Genomic DNA, 22,361 nt, shown 5'->3' with positions numbered 1-22,361 from the left:
GAAAAGTTTTCGATAGCGAATGAGGATACGGTACATGAAGCAATAAACATAGTAACTTCCCACACGCTCATATTCGTTATATAAACGCTATATAAAACTCTATCACGTGTTTGCCCGTTTATTTTTCACAATTCGAAATTTACGCTTTCTTCGGCGGGGATTTGTTTTTGATGGTTCTCTGCGAATTTATAACATTTTCACACATCCGCGAACGCCGAGCTTTAAACACCGAAACGAGAGAGGTTCTCAAAAGAATGTGTTTAATGTCGTTTTCCATCAAATTATCGATCGTAGAATGTTATTAGATTGCGACAAAAGTAATCAACGTAAGCTATCGTCAGTTTTTGTAATATTAAATACTGGTGTAATTAAACTTGAGATTAGCTCCTCGCAAAGAGAAAATCGAATGGAAATTAACGCGGATAGTAAAACCGCGCGGCTTTCCACGGGGAACTTCCGGGAAACTCGGAATGAGTCTCTAAGAGATTGATTTATTGCATCACATCTATTTATACCGCGGCAATGATTACATCAATAGGCAGCGTGTTTCAGCCTATTTTTATTCACACATACGTCCCACGTTGATACGACGTAAATACGGAGGAAAGAAACCACACGATACACACGGAATCGCCGTTCTTCTCCTCAGTTTTGCTACGTAAATAAGCAAACTGCCGTTCCGACGCGTTTTTGGGTTAAAAGACTAGCCAAAAAAAAAAAAGAAGAAAGAAAGAGAGCAGAACGGCATCCGCGGATCATGATCGATTCGGCAGGCCTGTTGCTCCGACGTTGCTTGAAATTTTAAATGCTGCTTTACACCAAATACGACCCGCGCGCGATTCGTGTTGCACAAGTCGCGTACAAGTATCCGTCGATCCCGATACTTTAAGCCCACGCTTAATCTTTAAGCACGAACGGGTAATGCAACCGGACGGGGTAATGGGTTAAACGCGGCCGAGTGCCCTCTCCCATATATATATATACATCTCTCTCTCTCTCTCTCTCTCTCTCTCTCTCTCTCTCTCTCTCTTTCTCTCTCTATGCAGCTGCGGCCCTTTATCGGCCGCACCACCGAGACGCCTCGATCGATAGCGCGCGAATATGCAATACGCAAAAAGCAACGCGCTCTCGAGCCTCGTAGCTCTCGGTATAAAGCAGCATAAAATTGTACGCGTCCGTCGCGATAATGTCCGCAGGAGGACGACGAGGTGAGAATAATATGCGCTCGCGAATTGCGCGCGAGGGTGCGCGAGCCGGAAGACGACCGAGCCACTACTTGCCGCAGTGACCTGCGAGCTTGCGAGCGGTACGTACGTTATGTTCGTGGGTTCACGTACGTCGTTCCATGTGTCGTGAAAGAGCCCGTGCCAACGGCGACGATCCCGCGGTCGCAGTTTTTCGGACGAACGACGGCTTCTCGTGAGTAATCCGGGCGAGTTCCTGCCAGCCGCGGATCTCCCGGGTCCAGCTCCTCATCTCTTGGCCGTCTCCGTTGAGCGCGCGAAACAGCTCGAGTTCGAAGAGGACTCGGTGCTTGAAGACAATCGCCTGCCCCTCTCAGTGAACATTGCTTGTATTTTGATTTTTTTTTTTTGGCAATACATGCCACACGAGGGGATACATCGTGCGCTGTGAGACGTCGCAGCATCCGCAGATATCGTGGGATCGCACAGACACCGAATCGGTAAGCTTCTCCATGTTCATTAGCGTCTCGCGGCTCCTTCGATTTCGGATGAAATATGGAGAGAACGTAAAAACTTCCTCTTTATCTGTCCTCCGTTTGCCGTTATATTGCTCCATCGCGGTAATCTATTCAGTCAGCCAGCGATCGAATTTTTAGTAAAAGTTGAAAGGCGATATGATACAGTGGGAATTTCAGTTTTCGTCGCTATGAATATAAGAACTTGTATGTTTATTCGTGATGACGGCAACTCTGCAATCGGCATAAAATAGACTTTTCCATATCTATAACGTTGAAAGTCGAACTCGCGCGCGTCGAAAATGTACTTTCTTTTCAGTTTCACAGTTACGTTATACAAAGTTGCTTGCATAAAATGACGGATATATGTTGACTTTCTTTGAAACTTGTTTCAAAATCAAAAAGTATAATTTGAGCCAATATTTAAAACAACGAATAGATAATTATTAAGATAAATGTCTTAATAACTGAACATGAAATAATTTAGACTTTAAATTTAAATTTGATATAAATATGAAATATATATAAAATATTATTAACGCGGACAAAAATACAGAAAAAATTTTAAATTATTTTAATAATGGTCAAAACTTGTAAAGCATTAGAACGATCTCAAACTTTTGTCTTTAATGTTCTAAATACTTGTTCTTAATATGGTTTACAATATATATATATATATATATATATAATATTATCTTAAACAATGTTTCTTACAAAATTTTAAGAACATTATTGAAACTCTGACCTAGCTGTGTAACAAATTAATCTTTTTAACGTTAATTCTTTTTCAAAATACCTTCATAGTATTTAATGAGATTACAATTAAAATGTAATATTATTAAAAAATACTTTTTTAATATTAATAGGTATCTGGGTACAAATATTCTATCTTATTACAAATATCGACATCTATGTTGTATAGCTTTGATATGAATGAGTAGAGAACAAATAATTAAGTACTACGATACATTAAATTCCTCGTAAAACATTGCATCACGTTGCATGCATAATAATAATTTTTCAATCATTTAAAATCTTAAAATACTGCGTGTTATTAACAAGCTTAAAGTGTTAAAATAACTCTGACCATCAATAATATTTGCGAAGCAAAAGGATTAAAGGGAACGTTAATTAGTCACAAAATCTGCTTGCGTGATGCGACTTTTCTGGGGCGCAGTAAACGAAAAGAACGCGGATTTGCGTGCTCGAGTTGGATTTAATGTTCTGAAGGAGTAAATTAGAGAATACGTTGAATTACCTTGAGTATTTGCGTCACGAAAAGTCAAGTCATTGCTCGCGTCTTGTATGTTGGTCATGATGAAACACCCTACATATATATGTTCAATTAGAATTAAAGAGCTTTGTAACAGCTGTTCCAGCAAATTGAAACAACAGATTAAAACTTCACGCTATTAAACCGCGGTCGTTATTTTCACGATAATCAATGTGAATGTAATGAAGCAATAATCCTATTTTGTCATGTAATTTTGTTCTGAATAAATTTAAAAGGACTTACAATTAAAATATGAATATTTCTGTAAAAAATGGAGCGCTAAAAGTAATTATTTATTCATGGAATAATACAAATTTACATGATTTGTCGAATATAGTAGTAATTGTTTTATTGTCTTACTTGCAAAATTATTGCATATGTGTAATAATTCTGTTTTGCTCCGTTTACATAAGCAAATATTTTTTTTGTCAATATTTTTAGTTGACACGGTCGAATACTTAAAGCTTACTATTGAAGAATTTCAAAATATCATTCTACGATTAAAAAAAAAACAAATATAGTAAAAGCAAATGTACACATAGGAATGTAACTTTAATTAAATATTTTTTTTAAATAATAACATATTGTTCTAAATATTATGATTTTGCTATTACGTTTGTTGCGAAGATGCAAGTACTCGTACATCTAGTAGGGACTTCCTGTCTCTAATTTCTTGATAACAGATCTTTTTGTACCACAAACACGCGCTTATTTACACGAGTAATTCGATAGCCGATAATAATTGGCTAGCCATATACTGTTTTCTATTAGTTCCCAGTTTGAGTGACGCAACCAGCAACTCTTGATCCTTCTAAAGCCGTATTTTTTTTTTTACTATAGCACGTCTCGTGACTTGGCGTCTGAACGATTTAACACCCGTCTCGTTGCGCATTAACAACGTTTTCCATCGTTCAGTCTCCCGTCGTCCCATCTAACCGCGGCGGAACCATGAGGCTTGAAGTATCTGCATAATTCATAGTCGATCTCATGGCGGTAACCTCTCGTCCATCATCTTCGGCTCGTCGACCGTTTTCATGTTCATCGCGGCACACTTGCGAGGCGTTCTCGAGATAACGTCGTTGAAAGCAATCATTCTCTCATTTTTCTCAGCACGTGAGAGGTCAAAAAATTCGATGTCGCGTGAGTCTCATAATATTGAAGTATTAACATTAAAACGCTATATCTGTTTCCTTAATTTGATTTATAATGATTCAACATTAATATCAAAAATTGATTTAGAAATTAACTAGTGCATAATAATTGTCAAAAGTAATGTCATACAATTAAAACAAGTAATGTGCATTTTTAAGAAAAAACAAATCTCTCTTTTTGCAATAAAATTATCAATCTGATAATTTGTTTCGAAGATTACTGAAAATTATCGCGCCTTCGATTACTGATAATAAGTATAATACCTCTAATAATAGAGAGTGAGAGAAGATTACTAACACAAAAAATGTCAATATAATCGATGCCAAAACGCACATTCAATATTTCTCACGCATTAATTTACACTCCAAAAAAATTTGTGCGGATGTAGACAGATATCGGCACTAAATTACTTGATATCACAACCAAAATGTATCGCTAATTTTTGTATTTGCTAGAATTTTGGCTGTCACGTATAGAATTTGAAAATTCTGCTTTTATTAGCTAGATTGATTGGGTGCAATACATACACATATTACAGTATTTGCTAATTATTTATTTATCTGAGCTAATTTTTACACACATATAATTTTGGTTGAAGTTGCAAGACCATTTTTTTGAGTGTACACATGCTATGTTTTCTTATTTTAATTTAAACTCTCATCATGTATGTTGTGCTGCAAGTACTAAAATCCGTTATTTTAGAAGTACTAGAACTATTCTATTCATACAAGTGTGATACGCGAATAATACGAGGTTGAAGGGGTAAATGCGCATGTATCGATTTTTCAGACTTTTTAAGTACGGAGAAGCTGTGTTACAGTCCAGACGTGTATGCTGAAAGTAGCATAAGGTCATATAATAATAAATCCCAACATAGTTTATTTTTTATCTACGTCCTTTTACGTTTTTTACGATTACGTAGCTTGATTAATATTAATCGAGGTTCATATTAGCTTTTTTTTTCGTTACTGCAGCAAGCATTTCTAACTTAAACTATATTTATCAAAATTCATTTTTATATTTTATTATATTTACTGCCTTAAATAACAAATAAAAGGTGACTAATTTTAAAGCAGTTATAAATATTTTGTAATAATTTTTTAATAAATCTAATCACACAAGTACACATGCATAAAATTTTTTGGAGATTTGCGTAGATTTAAAATTAAAAATCTTAAAAATATTTACTAAACTTAAAATACGATTTTTTAATACAAAAAGAGATTTTTGCAACGTTCTCTATAGTTTTTGAGGTACTTTATATTTACGCTTCTTTGAAAATTAAATAAAATTAAATTGAATAAAAAGTTATTGATTTGTGTATAACTTGTACATTTCTACATTTATCTAAAAATTGTTTAAAATTACTAATTGATGTCTTGGTGCTATTAACAATTATTCACGAATTTCTTCCTTTTCGCAACATATGTTGCATAGTATCGAATTGGCGATAAATTTATATTGATATCGAACTCGGATACTTATAGCTCGTATGCATAAATGCATCTTTGTAACATATAGGAGCAAATGGTACGAACGACAGAATCTTCGTACTGATCATATACCACAGGGACGAAGTGTCTATCCTTGTTCAGTCGATGCAATGCGCTGGATCGAAAGCAATTTGAATAATTCCTTTCGTACTGACTTACCAGTAACTTCTTAAAAAGACTTAAGATAGCCCTATAAATCGCTCCAACGGTCGTTACGATAAAGTACCCGATCGGTACGAAATCCCTCTTTGTACCCGCTTAAACGATTTTTATTGCACAGGGCTTTGTCGCACAAGACCCTCTGACTTTAGAATTACATGAACTATGCGAACTATTAAAGGATTTTCTGCACATAGTTTCGTTACTTGTTCGTTATCCCACTAATGCAATTTTGTTGTTTTCTACATAATGTAGAAAACGAGATAAATTAATAAATATGTACTTAAAACATACATTTGATAAAGCATCCTTACTTAAATTATACAATTTTGACATGTATTTTTTTTTAGTATATCATTTTTTAGTGGATGCGCTTATTTTTTTTTTTTTATTCTTCTTTTATTTGTACGAATTGTAAAACTTTAATGGATGTGACAAATGAAACTAACAAATACATTTTTTTGTATTATTTTAAAAATAACAGTTTTCTAAATTGAACGTTTTACACATAGAACGTTTTACTGAAGACTTCCGTTTTCGTGCCTCGTTATTCGATACCGATGTAATCGCGTGATACAAAAATTGCGAACCACGATATTCGATGACCGCATCGGATTAATAACGGAATGAAAGTAGAATCTGGCGCAACCTTGGTTCGCCAATTCGACTTCTATCGTATCTAGATGGATCTTGGCTCGTATCGAGTTATGGCAGTCACCCTTGACATTCTAGCGCTAGTCGTTTTTAACTAGATCGCCATCATTGAACATGATTGGGTGTATCATAAGTCAACGATTTTGAATAATTCATCTTATCGAATGCAACTGGAATAAGCGTTACAAAGCTTATGATACCGATCATGTAAACACAATATGTAATATTTTAGTACTTTGTTTTGAACACACGGCAGAATAAATATTTTTTATTTGTTTATAATATTTTATATCTTTGTATAATATATAAAATAATAATCACATACTACGTTCTAATAATATTCTCGAAAATTTATAAAATACAAGAAATCTGCACGTATTTTTAACATTATGACGTACATATATTAATACAAACAATAATTGAAATAAGCATCAATGAAATTTATAAATGCAATTTATAATTTGATTTAATACGTTTGATTAGCACAATCGTAACTTTATAATAAAGGACGAGAAGAAGATTAAATAACAAAGTTTCTTCAAAATTACCGTCTGTTACTTTATTAATTAATTTGCAACTATATTTTCACGTAGTCGATAGCAACGTCAAACAACTAGCAACGAAACAATTTTCATCCTTGTTTTCTGAGGCGAGCTATTTCGAAGGATCGATACGGGAACATCTAGCACGACAGCAGGATTTAGTGCGGCCTTGAGCTATTGATCCTAGCCTCATTGTACGTGGATCTTTTCTTTCGATTTACTTCGACATTACACATGCGATCGGTCCGTATTGAGAATTCGTTTAATCACATTTAGCGCAATCGTGGTATCAACGCATTAGGACACGTCTTTGTATCGTGATCGGATAATGACGATCGATTAATCATAATAACGTTCATTTCATGCGCGTCCATTATTCAGGCGAGATTATTCCCCTTGCACAAGTCTGTATACCTACTCGAAGTGACGTGCGTGAAAACGTACGTCATGTATCTTGAGGCGTAATGTAGAGATCAGTAATTCTCAAATCAATTGTGGTTGTCCACAATCGAGACTTCCATCTCGATGGAGTTTCGATTTTTTACTTTATCTTCTCCTCTGAACAGATGTTGCCAGATAAAAGAGATAGACGGGTTCTATTATTATCAAAGGCGTCGCAATATTGTTCTAATATTGTTGACCTTAATGGGTGGATAACCGTTGATATAAATTTTTTCGTTGATTACTTACAACTCATAGTAGTTTAATAAAAAGATTGTAGAGAATAAAAGGAAAGAAAAAAGAGATACTAACGCTGTATCGAATCGCGAAAGGAGGGAGAGGAAAACCAAAGGAAAATTACACCTGTCGAAATGACAATTTGTCACGCACAGGACTATTGTTTATGATACAGCATACACACAGTTGAAATACAAACCGAATGAAACTCTCGCGGAAGATTTATGGGGGAGGGGAGGGGGGGGGGATGATTAATGGCCGTAAAAGATCGGACATTGCAAATAAAATATCTTCCTGCCGGAGTCTCTCCCTGGAGACGCTAAATCCCTCGACGGGACCTCTCAGAAAAGAATCCACCTGACGGCGAGGTGTAAAGCGAAATATATAAGACCTGATGGTTAAAGGCGACGTAACTTGGATCGGCGAATGTCTCGGTCGTAACTCGGTCGTAAACAATAAGCGCGGAAAATTCTCCTTCGAAGATGCTCCGCGACGTACAGTGATCGCCTCCTCGTCGCGAATTACCGAGCCTCCTCACGATCCCACGAGGGTTAGTTACATTCGAAAAGTCGGATAAATCGAACCGAGAAGAGAGAGAGATGGAGAGAGAGAGAGAGAGAGAGAGAGCAGGCAAGATTTAATACGGCGGTCTGACGCTCTCCCGATCGAGCTGAAATAATTCGCTGAGTCGGATGAGAAGGTTTGAGAAGATGATTCTCCGACGAATGTCTTCGTCGGAATGAAGGACAACGGTGGCGCGCAGCTGGATCAGACTTCCAGATGGCTCGTAATCTCATCGCGACAACGACAATTGCGACAGAAGGTTCGCGAGGAAGGAGGGGGGGGGGGGACCTTAAACGCCTTTCGTCACATTTCATTCCGCGTTGCCACACTGATAGAACAATATGTGATATTTGCGACTATAATTGCACAGTAAAATAATTACGGTCAGGAATATCATTTTTATATTAACTATTATTACAAGAATATTAGTAATAATAACCGTACATATTTATAATAGTGATGCCAACTATGATAAAATTGTACTATAAATTATGCAGCTAATATTACAACAATTACTATAAAAATGACATTCTTGACTATAATTATTTTATTTACTATGCAATTACAAATACATTTTTCTGTCAGTGTACAATCTGCCGCCGCGATCACGAGCCTCGTTACGGCCGACAGTTCGATCCGGATTTCAACTTGTTTTCTTGAGATTTGCGCACGCGAATATGTATAAATGTCATACCTTGTTCCTTCGCGACACAGTTTCCATCTCTCTCGTGTTCCAGATCACCATCTTCAGTGGTTTCCGATGTCACAGCACGTATCGACGTTAACAACGCGAATTGAATGCTAAATATATTTGCCGCGGTGTATCTGTTATGCAACGCCGCTTGAATTAATGGACGTGCAACGACTTCAATTACGGCACTCGTCCGACTTGATTGATGGCACGCAATTGAGTGTACACTTACTACAGTAAAGTGCAGTCACGGAATGTCGGTCTTTATACAAGAGGAACGTTTAACTTAGAAAGTTACTACGAATACCGCAGAGCGAGCTAATCGGGATTACAGCCGTACGCTTTCTTGTACTAAGAAATATTTAATAATAAGTAAAATTATAAGTTTGATGTAGTTTAGATGATTGAAGAACTTGCTACATTTCGTACTTTCCCGTTTGAATCTTGTAGTATAAGTACGTTTCAACGTAATATGATTTTATTGTCGTAATTATAAATAAAATATTTTTGAATACTTTAACAGCTATTTAAAAATTCGACTTGTTAAATTATTTTTGACGTAACAATAAGACTATCGATAAGAGGTAAATATATAACAAACCTCTATTAAAAGACGATCTGAACTTTGAACTTTTGCACCATTATTTATTAACTGAACAAAAACATTTTGTGCTATTATGTAAAGTGTTAAAAAGGTACAAGTCAAACAATCTTACATTTTTTTTAGATGTATTGTTATTAATATTGATTTTTTTTAAGTGAATAAAAAGATATATATCCAATCAGTAGATTCGTTCAGCTAATATTCAAGATACTAATATTTGCAAAAATAAGTTAATGAGCGAAATGCATGAAGCTAAGGTCGAAAAAAGTTTTTCTAATAAAAAGTTACTTGTATTTTTTTTATTTCAGAATTGCGAAGGCGAAAATCTATCCATTTGAAAAAGAATTACGTTTCTCCAGTAACATGGCTTAGATCCAATATTCATGTTTGTGTTTCGAACGATAATGGCTGTGGCATGTATATTTTCCTTCCCGGAAAGCGCGCGTATCTGGAAAATCTTTTCATAATGTGGCGAAATAATGTAGCCGCGCTAAAATTAACCGAGGCAGAGTCACTAAAACTGCTATATGGCGAAAATAAACGCGATTATAAATGCATGAACGCGACACCAGCAACTCAATAAAATAAAGTTTTACCGACAATGTCAATCTAACAATAAACGCTGCCTCCGGACGTTGCCGGCCTTTCTTGACGTTTGGCAGAGTGATGGGTTAGTTCTCGGCGCCGTAAAACGGCATACTGTAGGGAGGAATTCAATTTCTGTCCGAGTAATAGTCTACATTTGAATACACGTGTATTGTATTTCTCTTCACTTCTCTATTCTCCGAGTTCAGCAAGATCCTTTTTTTATGCTTTGAAGAACAGGTGTTCTGCTAAAAATAGTCTTGCTGATTCAATAACAATTTGTGCTTTTTTTATATAAAGTTACGTAAATTTATTATTATTACACAAATTTAAAAATATTTAAAGTATTTAAAAAATAGTATAATAAATATTTAAAATGTTAGATGTGGATATAAATGTAAGAGTATTATATAAACTCGGAATTGAATATAAGAGAAATAAAATATTTAAATTGAGAGTAGCAATGAATCAAAATAATTGGTAATTTACTGTATAGAAAGAGAAAAGTAATACTGCAATGATATAAGAAACCTTTTTTACAACGCTTTTTTATATCTACAGATGTAAATAACAGATTTAATTATAATTAGAAGTCGTAATGTGATTCTTATTTTTGTTTTTTTGCTGACTTTTATTTACTTTTTTTTAGCTAGGATTCAATTTCTCCGTTTCCCGGTTTTTATAGAACTGAGCGAACTTGCAATTAAATGTGAATATTTATCTTTGTGAATCTTACGAATCATTTCCACACAGAATTCTGAAAAATCTTTTATTAAAAAATGAAAATATAGTCATAATTTAAATTATTATGTGACTTAAGCTTCGTTACACTGATAGTAAATTAAGAAACAGATGTAATAACTTTAATTCTTATTTTAGTCAAATAATCAGAGTAACAATCTACGAATTTTTTTACAACGCTCTAAAATCATACGAATCCGCAAATCCTTGAATTTCATGACGATGCTTGTTGAACGAAAGTTTGCGCAGTCTTTTTCGGAGATTATTGTTGTTCAAAATGAAAAGAGAAAAAAGGAAAAAAAAAAGCTAACAAAAGCTTGGTTCGTTTCATACATCTCGAAACCTCTTGCGTTGTGAACAGAATGTTCTATCAAGAGAACAGACTTGTAGAATCTGTGATCGGAAATGTACGAGTATCCACGACGCGTTTTGATTCTTCTCTTCGATCATCCAATTATCGATCGGCAGATACGATGGCAAACTATCAGTGAGAATTGTAAAAGGAATACTCGTTACGAACAACTACAATACGAGAAGTAATTGGAAATTGTCAATGGGGTCTTACGACACATTACAACTCCGAACGCTCGTTCAGCTTCTATTTATCGAAGATAGAAATCGATAGATAAAATTCTAAAGAATCATAAAATTTGCGGAGGACCAGCACTTTATAGGTACTTTCAAAGATGGGCGAGAGTGGAAAGGAAAGAAAAAAAATAGGGGTGAATTAATCTGTATCGGTCAATAATTAAAGGAGGGTCAAGAGTGGTCATAGTACGCCCACACTAAAGGATACGTCGAAAGAAGTATACGACGGGAAACAAAAGAAACATATCACGGGAAATATATGACTCGTACAATTTCCTTAGTCTGTAAGTGAAAGCTGTCAGCAAGTAAAAACACGAATACGTCATAAATTTTTAACGGTGCAATAAAGCTTATTAAAAAGGTTTTACAGATCAATTTTGGGTCCATAATGGCACCTAAAAATTTTAGATTATGAAAAACCGCCACGTTTCTTTTCTCTCGTCGCAAGTTAAAATAATAATGTGTATTTGGACACTTTGGTATTAAAAAAAAATGACGGCATTATAAGTTCTAAAATTTCAAGTCCCCATTACATATTTTTATAGAAGCGATAGTTATTTGTTCAAAATTTTAGTGAAATAGAGAATGATCAATGTTGTCAGACAGTAATAGTTGTACCAAGTCTAGCAATTTTAACTGTGTGGTTTTTTTCACCGCAAACACTCATGTTTAGTTACATTAATACCTTGGTACTATGTTAAAAAAAAAAAAAGAAAATTCTATATCAAATCTAATACAACAAATGTATCAAGTCTAGCTACACTGACAATAATGCAATAATAGCTAGCATTGAAATAAGCCGCGCATCTTCCATTAGTATTGCATTTATGTATACTATTTATTCTATTTAGCATTGCATGTCTTTAAGAAGTTTTCGCAAAATTCTTACACGAATCTTTATCGTAGACTTTCCAGTTCGTTTTACATGAATGAATCTCAGCTCGAATATTCATATCTTATTCCTTCATATCCCCCATATATTTCTATAAGACCTATAGGCGCCATGAATATACGCCATATTTGAGACGGTATGCAATTGCATACTATGTATTATGCAACGCGCAAGATTTTTCCATGTATCAAAATACGTAGACGCGTAAACTAATCTCTGTGATTGATATATACGGAGTTCGGGATACATCCGCGCAAGATTATGCGGCGTATAAAAGATAAAAGTTCGCGGCGAATTTCTTCTGTGAGACCTAGTTTCGACTGATTCTTCTCGTCTATTTGAGAGCCATTCCTGCCATTCTTCTGATACTGAAAAACTGCTCGCAAACTTGATGGAGCCACGGTGCCAACGTCGTAAAATACACTGAAGAAACCTTAACGATGGAGAAGCGATTGAACGGCTCCCCCGGGACGCAAAAACGAGTTGGCAACAACTTGGAAATAAAATAAACGCTGCTCTTATAGATTATATAAATTTTTTAAAATATTCTTTCTTAGCAATTTTCATATGAGCACGGTGATAAATCCGCGATGTACAATATTATCGTAATATTATTTCATGCTATTTATTCATTTTGAAATAACGGAAAAATGTTTTTTTAATAATAATTTTATCTAGATTGATTATATAATATAACCAGCTATTCTTTTATTCTCTCTATTCCCTTTTGTTCTGCTAAATGGTAAAATCGATAAATAATAGTTGAATATAGTTTTGACTGAAAATTGAATTTGATTTCCAGCGAGGATTTTTGAGGCAAAAATGCCTCGACGTATCCTTTAGCCGGCCTTTCAACAGCTAAAAATCAGTTAGAAATCCAGCTTGTCACGTGTGGATCCATTTCAATTCTGAATATACCGAATTCACAAGGGAAAGATGCTCTCAGCTCAAGTCGATAATTCTTCGTTCTCGCGCCAAGCGGCCAACGACATACTTCATTGCCCGCGCAAATTCGTCCCCCGAGTCTCGCACGAATAATCAAGCCTCTCGCCGAAATCGGTTAATTATGCCCGTGCGCGGGTTCCGTCCATTTCATTATTTGATTCGCGTATCGCGTGTCTCTAAACAGGCGCGGAGCACATGATCAACATTATATTCGCGCACGGAATGATCGATCGATGCGGCGACGCGGCTCTACGCAGAGACAGTGGCGTGTTCAACATAGGCTGCTGTGAACAATTGACGTGCGCTTATCATTGCTATTCAGAGAGACTCCGTTTCTGATTGAAAACGACGACACGATTTTGTCGAGACGATTTAACAAAGGATCTTTGACAAATAAAAATCAAATCATGCTGGGGAACAATGTTTTGAAAACCGCAACATTTTTAATAATAATACAGTGAAAAAAAAATGCAATATATCCAATAAGATATGTAGTTGCGGGCTGCCAACTACAGATACTCAATACAATAATATATGCTATTGCAGTATCAACATTGTACTTGCATTAACAGTAAATATTATTGTATTGAGTATTTTATGTAGTTGGCAGGCCGCAATTACATATGTTATTATTGGCTATATTTTTTTTCTGTGCAGTAGGAGAATATAGATATTTTATGCTGATATTGTTTGTGTGTGATTTTATATACATTTATATTGAAAAAAAATGATATGATAATTGCATAGTAAAATAATTATAATGAGGAATATCATTTTTATAGTAATTATTACTATTGTTAACATATGCTTATAGTGAATGCTTATAGCGATTGTTTTATGGCACAATTTGCTGTATTAAAAGTCCCTATTTTGATTATGACAACCATATCATAAGTTGTATAGATTAATTATGATTATGAGAACTTCAATATAGTTTGAACAAACTATAATTTATATTGTTGAATAACTAAAAATATGATTGGATCTAAAAATGACTACAGATTATAGTGATATTATGATTACTACTTTTTTTTTCTCAGTGTATTAAACTGAATAAATTTCCAATCTTGAAACACAGTTGTATAAGTTGATAAAAAATAGTAATGATACAATATTAAATTGATCAGTTTAAAAATATGATGCTCCATAACGCTTAACGCCTATCATGGAGCATCTATTATGGAAATGATTGATAATAAAACATAAAAATACATTTCCTCAAATGCTATAAAAAGTTTGTTGCAAAAAAATAACTTTAATATTTTATTTAGAAGAGAAATTAATTCAACAAGACAAAATACTTTACACAAAGATTATTTTAGGGCGTGTTTCTCTTGACTCCACTGATATTAGTATTTTTCTTCCGTATTTGTTTTGTAATCCACCGGTATACCAATTGCACGCGAAATGTTTTATGCATTTTCCCGCGTACGAATGTGCGGAGCGAATTGTATGGAGGTCGAGTGTATCGGAGTATTCTGCTAGGATACCGTTTTATCGCATGCAAACGTCGAATCCGACCTTGGGATAGGGGATGGGGTTACACGAGGGGGAAGGGGGATTGAAAGGCGTGGTGGGATGTATGCAAATACCGGCAAACTTAGTATCGTGGTCGTGTTGACACGTTCATCAGACGGCCGAAGTCGGGCCGATTGGACGAACTACTGAAAGGATTTCATGGTTCGGGTGAGATGGAGGTACTTAGTGCTCGATTTTCAAACGTCAAAACAGACCGCGAATCCTCTTATTGATCAATTCTCACACAAGGTTTAATACTTTTTCGTAAGAGGTGTAAGCTGGCTCTTTTTATTCTCTCTCTTTACTCTCACAAACGCGAGACAATTTTCCAGGAAAAATTTAATAAGGACGGAAGAGGGAAAATATTCATCTATAGTAAAAATACGCTCGGATATATTTACATATACAAAAATACATTGAAAAAAGACGTTGGTAAAAATACAAGATAACATGCATGTTATTTTTTACTTTTTACAATTCTAAAAAAAAAAAACTTTGCGTTGTAAAAAATTGCATTGGTAAATTATTTAAGAGAGCATTTCTTTTCAATATAATAGATATTTTATAATGCGGATACGTATTATTATATAATTAAAATGTATTATAATTATTACCTTTGCGGACGAACATGAGATTTTATTTTAATTTGTTTTATTTCAGTCAGACGAAACATAGCGTATTTTCTTATTGAACACAAAATAATTGCAGTTATTTTTTTCGCGTGATAATTATTTTTTAAGTTTTTTTTTTTCATTCCTCGCATAACCTCGATTAAATGATATATTTTCTAGACTTGTGTAATATTTTTTTAACATTGTGTTTTATTAAAAATTTTTATTAGACATATCAAAATGTCTAATAAATGTCAAAATATGATGAAGCAAACGTCGTGGAATGAGAATGCGAAAGTTTTCCGTTATCGAAAGTACGAGCAATTGAAAACTGAAAAACTTTCTCGACCATAAGGAAATCGTACTCATACTCTCTTGATCGTTCACTATAATTCTAAAAATCAACGGTACTTTCAAAGGCCACTCTGAGGATTCTGAATCGCGAAGTGAAAATAGACGATAATAACTGCGTGCCACCGCAGTCGATTTAACTTTAGATGAAAAAAAAAAAAATAATAATTTATATTTTTTATTTTACAAAACAGGAAACTCTTATTCAACTTTGCGTTTTGTGCACTGCAGTGAATGTTACGAAAATAGTAATTATTTATATTAATAACGGACATCTTGCCGATCAACTTGTTAAAACCAAATAAAAAAAGCAATAATTAATTATGTTACAAAACTATTTGAAATTTCGATTAGAAATCTGTTTTATGAATTATTTATTCTATGCTGCGATAAGTCGATCCGTCAAGGATGCCAAATTGTTGATTCGTGGCTTTCTGCCATGTATTTGTTATTGGCCGCGTACGGAAGTTTCGCGTCCGGTCTGGCAAATGAGAGATTCAATATCGAGCCGGTTGAATAACATAACAAAACAAAACTACGAATCTTTATCAAAATTTCACATACAAACATCTCTGTAGTTAAAGTTCTATTTTATCCCTGTGACTTGTTCGGCGATTTTGCACGCACGCGAATTAAATCAGCCTCACGAATGCCAGGAGTTTATTTGCGTCGACGGAGGTGCCGTTTCGATTGTTCTCAAATAAGAAATTAGTTACGCAGATTATCCGTGTGTTTCGAAACACATGCATAGCGGTGTGTTCTGAAAACCTTTATAGTTTTAAGCACGCAAATTGCGTACACGAGTTGTTGTGCCGAGTTTTTTTCCCTATTAGTACATGTGCCACCTGCAGTCTCGCAATTTAGAAAAGTTTGAATTTTCCGTTTGTTGAACGTTCGTTTAACCATGTCCATGCGCAACTCACGCATGCTTCTAGGCGAAAAATTATCCCCGGTAAATCCGCATCTGTTTGCAAAAGTTTTTTTAATCGTCTTGTTTGCGATCTTACGTGATTCTAATATTTGCAGATTTCTGCTCCGATATACTCTCTTCCGTAAATACGAGAGAACAAATAATGAAAATTCCATCTACAATCTGTATTTTTCTCTGGAAGAAGTATTACATTAACGTTTGCTTTATCCCTTTGTTTTCTGCCATCTAATATTTTATTCTGCGAAATCGTAAAGTGAATACCAAAGTGGCGATTTGTATCTACTTTGTAAGTAGATATCGCATTTTTGACAGGCTGACTCACTTTTAAGGTCCCTCGGAGATGCAACTTGGCTTCGACGTAAAGAGAAAAGCGAAGTGCACTCGCCCATTTTAACTTTAAGTTACATAATAGATCGTTACACGTCATATTCTTCTTCGTATGCGGTATATTATGTAAAGAGTTGTTTTAGCGTCTTTGATCCTTGCTTTACATAATTCAACGTTGCCATATTGTAACTTCTGCAAAAACAAATTTATGAAAATGAATTACAATATTATGAAAATAATATTACTTAAAGGGCGAGAGATATTTTAGATGCAAGCAGTAACTCTATATTAAATTTTTGTCACATTTGTGAGTGTCTTATAACGTCGTGAGCACTTTGCTGTCTGGATAAGAGTCAGGATGAACAGATGACTTTATCCAACTTTATCTTGTCTTTATCTAGATTATAAGAATGTAAATTATCTTTAATAAAAGAAGCGTATCTTTTTAACAACGAGTATAAAGTATTGTTCTCAGTTTCAACCTCCAAGTTACCACTTACTCTAATAAGAAAAATTTTTGAAGCGATAACAACATTGCACAGATGAAAAAAAGGAGTAAAATTAAAATGGTTTTAAAATTAAAAGTAAGGTTGCAAAAGTTTTACAAAAATTGTTATTACTTATTTTAATGTAGTTATATGGTCTTTTATATTTTTTAATTTTGATTTTTATTTGTACTTGATCCAAATCGAAAAAAAAAACGTTTTTCGTCAGATTAAATTATTTAAAGAACTCTTGTTTTTCAGAAATAAAGATAAATAAGAATACGAATATGATATATTGTTTTATATATCGTAAATTGTTTTGCTTTCAACAGTGATGTTATCCTAAAATTATAGATAGACCAATATATAATTTTATTTTTTATTTTGATAAATTTACAAATTTAAATTATCCTTATTTTATCCAAGATAGTATCTACATATAATTTATCTTATCTTTATCAAAATAGATTTACGTTATCTAAGCGCAATATTGGTCGTGAATAACGCAGTGTTTTCATCATTCATCATGGAAATAATTGTGGTACTGTTTAATCTTGAATATAATCGTGCATTATTAAGAAATTGCAAACACATGAAGTTCACAATATTGAATTTGAGGTAAAATAACAGTATAATTGTTAAAAACATCGCGCGCTCTTTACATTTATTAGACACATAACTCCGCCGCTCCTTTTTAATTAAGCTGTTTCCCTTTATTTCACGCAAGCCGGACATTACGCCATTAATTACAAAAGCAGTTTGCGCAATAACTAACAAGGTGTCATATATTACGCTTCTACATTAAAGTTCCATAACGTTATATATAATAGAGCGTGTTTACGCGCGCTCCATGTGTTTCCTTCCTTCACAACAACATCGACCGTTTTCTCTATTATAGTTTCTTTAGCACGCGTGATTTTCGTACTTGAAATTTTACTTGATGAAAAACAATGAGGTACAAACAGATATAATAATCCAGATATTTCCGCAGTATAATAAATGGTAGCGCGAAATAACGAGATATTCGATTTTGTGTCCAAAAGAAAGAAAAATATTCAAAAATAAAATATCGGAAACGCTATTGAGAAGCACTATCGTGAAATAGGCACGCTAACTAGTTCCAATTAGTACAGCGTGTGTGCACACAATTTGTTTGGCACGCAAACTTTTGTAAACAGAAACATCGATTATTATCGGGCAGAATAAAATTCAGCGCCGTAGCAACAAATCATTTATGTTTTCCGGAGAGCGGCTCTGTGTGTGCTCTCAACAATAATCCGATCGTCGTTTAGATAGCGCGCTAATCACTCTTTCCCGCGGATTGTGATATTGCAAATTTGCTGAAATTCCTGAATGTAGAAACGCGCGTATATTCGACGTGTACAATGACTTTGTCATTAGCTGCCGCGATCCCGTTATAATCAGTCGTCGAATGTATATAGTTTTGTCGCAGTAGAAAATTTTTATATTGGTCAGCCGACGCGCTACGTCCGCATCGACGGCACGGAACGCCGCTTTTCACGCATGCGATCAGTGCACATACGACACACAGTTTATACATTTATTTTTATGTGTTTACGGCCTGGCGCGTACGCTCTGCGTGACAGTTAAAACGTTTTGTACACGTGTCCCGATTCTCTCTCCCCGGCACGCTATCGATCTCGACGCCGCGGCTATTGCTGCCTCGACAGGGGGAAATACCTTGCGCCGGAGATATTTCTAACGCGTTTGTAAAGCAGCCTGGGCTGCATTCACGAGTATCGCTTCACAACGAGTATCATGTCACTGGTCTGAAAAGCCTCGTACGTTTAGAATGTCAAGATGTGTAGACTCGATAACGAAAAATTTAGTAATTTTAGAAATCGTTTGTTATATCGCAGAAAGAGAACGTTATTCTCTCGTTCGTTTTAAAACGAACATTTTTTTTTTAATTTGGAAAATCCGAAGTTGCACATCTAACAAATATTTTAAAAGTTATATGATTTAGTTGATTTTAGTGAATTTCAGTGTCACATATGTTAATCTTAATTACAGTGAAGCTACTGTGGGCGAATTTACAAGTGTTAATTCAAGTATTTGCTATTAAATAGCAGCGCTAGCTAGAAACTTGCCAATCTACTTGTTTTTCTCTTTTAATATGTTTGTAGTTAGACAGTGATAGATTATAGCGTAAGATCTATACTACTTACTTTATATCCTGTAATTTTAAGTTTGTCCGGGTGAATGATTAAATATGTTTAATATAACTATTTTGTTTGTATCTTTTTTATATTGTATATTTTATTTACAAATGAGTATTTTTATAAATTAATAAGCTATTTAATATCGATAGAAAAACATTTATCAAGAAAGCTATATATTTCAATAATTTTAAATAAATCTTTTTCTATAACAGTGAAGATTAGGACTTATTAGAATATAATTTTGAGTCGAATAAATTGTTATATAATTATTTTGTATAGTTTATTCTTAAATAATCATTATATTGATTTATTTTATTTAAAAAAGTGGATAAACTATTAATTAAATACATATTAATTATCACTTATTTTTTTAGCAGCACTTTTAATCTTTATATTATTTCTTCTAAATAGATCCCATTCCATACTAAATTGTCGGAAAGAGCAACTCTTTTTACTCTTAGGTACCAATTGCGATCTAAAAATTTTGTTTAGGATCCGAATTACAAAGATTTAAAACAGAAAAATTTCTGAACTTTTCCCGTCTTAATGAATTAAAATAACGTTTAAGAAAATTGTTAAATGTTAAAATTTGCTTATGTTACATAAGAATAATGTTGCTTTAATCATTCTATCACCTTGCAATCTATAAAATGGACATACAATAAAGAGAGTTTAAACAATTCTTATATAGGTATAAATTTTAACTCAGAATATTAACGTCAGATAAATACGAGCACTCTAGGGTTGAAGAGAATTGCATTGAAATTTTGTGTGTAATTTTCATTTTGCGACACGTATTGTAAGCAATATGCCACCACGTGTGGAGCTAAATAAACTTTGATTCGCGGTGACATTCACGAAGCGTAACAATTCGCAGCTAACTTTTGAACAGACACCATCTGTCAATAGACTCTTCGGCGTTGCACGGCGTTGCACGGCGTTGCACAAGCTGGTTCTATTGCTTTATCGGTTAAACAACGAGAATTTCTATAAACGGAGATACCTATCGATTGCTTAAAATTGACGTCAGCGTCTGCTGTCAACTGAAAAACAATTGAAATCTTTTATAGATATATGAAACGATTATATATGCATTTTCTGCAAGTATTGGGAATATTTTGATTTGCAGTTTTAGGATATAGTTTCATTGTTCCACAGTTGGTAAGAATGATGCTTCATTTGTTAACTAAATGATCCATTAAATTATGTCTTTATTAAGTTTCCATATTTTGCCAATTAATATCGATGAGAACTAAGCAATTAACGTATTTATATATTTCAACATAATGAAATTAATGTCGCTTTAATTAGCTAAATGTTGCACATTCTAAATCATGAAATGATTGAAACAATTTTCGCTGATAACATAACGGATTCTTGATAATCACATTGTGTTTCGGAAATACGTTTTTGTGCAACAAATTGCCACTCACATTTTTAATGCGCCGTGTAATTAAACTACGAAATTACAGGCGTTAATTAATTCCGAATTTTTGAAAAACTGTGAGAGTTGTCAGCATTATAAATTGCGGTCGTTTCTGGATCATGATTCCATGCACGTGTAAATGATTCATGGAAAAATCTGGAGTACGAATTTGCAGTAACGTGTAGCTTGATATAGGTATCCGTCACAATGTCAAGACAGAATTTGTGTTATTGACAGAATGTTAGCTTTTCAAAACTGAAAGAGTGCGAGAATATGAAAATATGTTTGCGTTACAAATTTTATGCTACATTTCGTAAATTGTTGCCGACACATTTTATTTTATCTTTTTTAAGAAAAATATATATTAAGCATGAAAAGCATAATATAAAGAGAAAGAAGAGAACAAAAGGGAAGAAGGCTAGACAGAGGGAGGGATACTTTTATTCTTTGTTTAAGAAATTATATTTTTAAAAATATGTTTAACATTTATTGTACTTTTTCTATTGATTATCTCTTAATATCGTGAAGAAACCGTTTTCTAATTAAGGTTAACGCGAGGAAACAGCTTTTGTCTTCGCCACGCGATTATGACTCGGGAATCGATTAATCTTCTGCACTGTGTATTGTTGATAAAAATAACCGCACATCGATGATGAGTCTTTTTATCTAATTGCAAGTATCGACCTAAATGATCCATCGCATCGCGTTAATGACCAAGTATTGTTGTACCGCTATCGCGCACCTGTAGAAACAATACGTCCACCAAAGTCACATAATTCGAGTCGCTTGAATTTAAATCCAACGAAATCCTCGGGACTGAATAATGTCGCGTTATTACAGGACGAATACAATTACCGGTGCAGTTATTCCGCCGTTATGGAGATATATACATCCTGGGTACATTGTTCTCTCTCAAATTATCATTTGAAATATTAATGGGCCAGTCGTGTTACGTAAATCCACAAGGGATGCCTTAACGCAAATCCCGGCTACCGATTATCATGTATATTGCCATAAGAATCAAAGCTTCCGTCATTCGTTACATCTCAAGGGATCATAATAGCTTTCATCGTAAATTCAAATTTCTTTTCAATACTGCTTTAGTAAATCATTCCGAGATATAAATTGTCGCACGAGAAGGTGTCTGGATATTGAGGAAAAGGAATTAATGTGTTATTTTGAGCAGAGAAAGAGAGAAGAGCGTAATTTACGTATTGTAAATATTATTATTTATTTATCTAATAAATCGTTTAATATAAATTTTTATTA

The 22,361-nt window shown here is 34.1% G+C and overlaps 2 protein-coding genes across 5 annotated transcripts in view; both read left to right on the top strand.

Moving 5' to 3' along the window:
• Positions 1-22,361, top strand: part of LOC105834534 (neurocalcin homolog) — a 182,345-nt gene that overhangs the window by 87,085 nt on the left and 72,899 nt on the right. The gene's annotated exons all lie outside the window — the stretch shown is intronic.
• LOC105834535 (neuronal calcium sensor 2) overlaps positions 1-22,361 on the top strand; it is a 169,412-nt gene that overhangs the window by 87,063 nt on the left and 59,988 nt on the right. For 2 of the 4 annotated variants that reach the window (XM_012677086.3, XM_036282868.1), the window contains exon 2: positions 1,197-1,684. The exons of the other annotated variants lie outside the window; for them this stretch is intronic. The gene's annotated coding sequence lies outside the window, so the exon portion shown is untranslated. The remainder of the gene's footprint in view (positions 1-1,196; positions 1,685-22,361) is intronic. 4 annotated transcript variants of the gene reach the window in all.

This window comes from Monomorium pharaonis, chromosome 2, assembly GCF_013373865.1.
Source record: "Monomorium pharaonis isolate MP-MQ-018 chromosome 2, ASM1337386v2, whole genome shotgun sequence".
NCBI lineage: Eukaryota > Metazoa > Arthropoda > Insecta > Hymenoptera > Formicidae > Monomorium > Monomorium pharaonis.
This window is presented reverse-complemented; position numbering and strand designations above follow the sequence as displayed.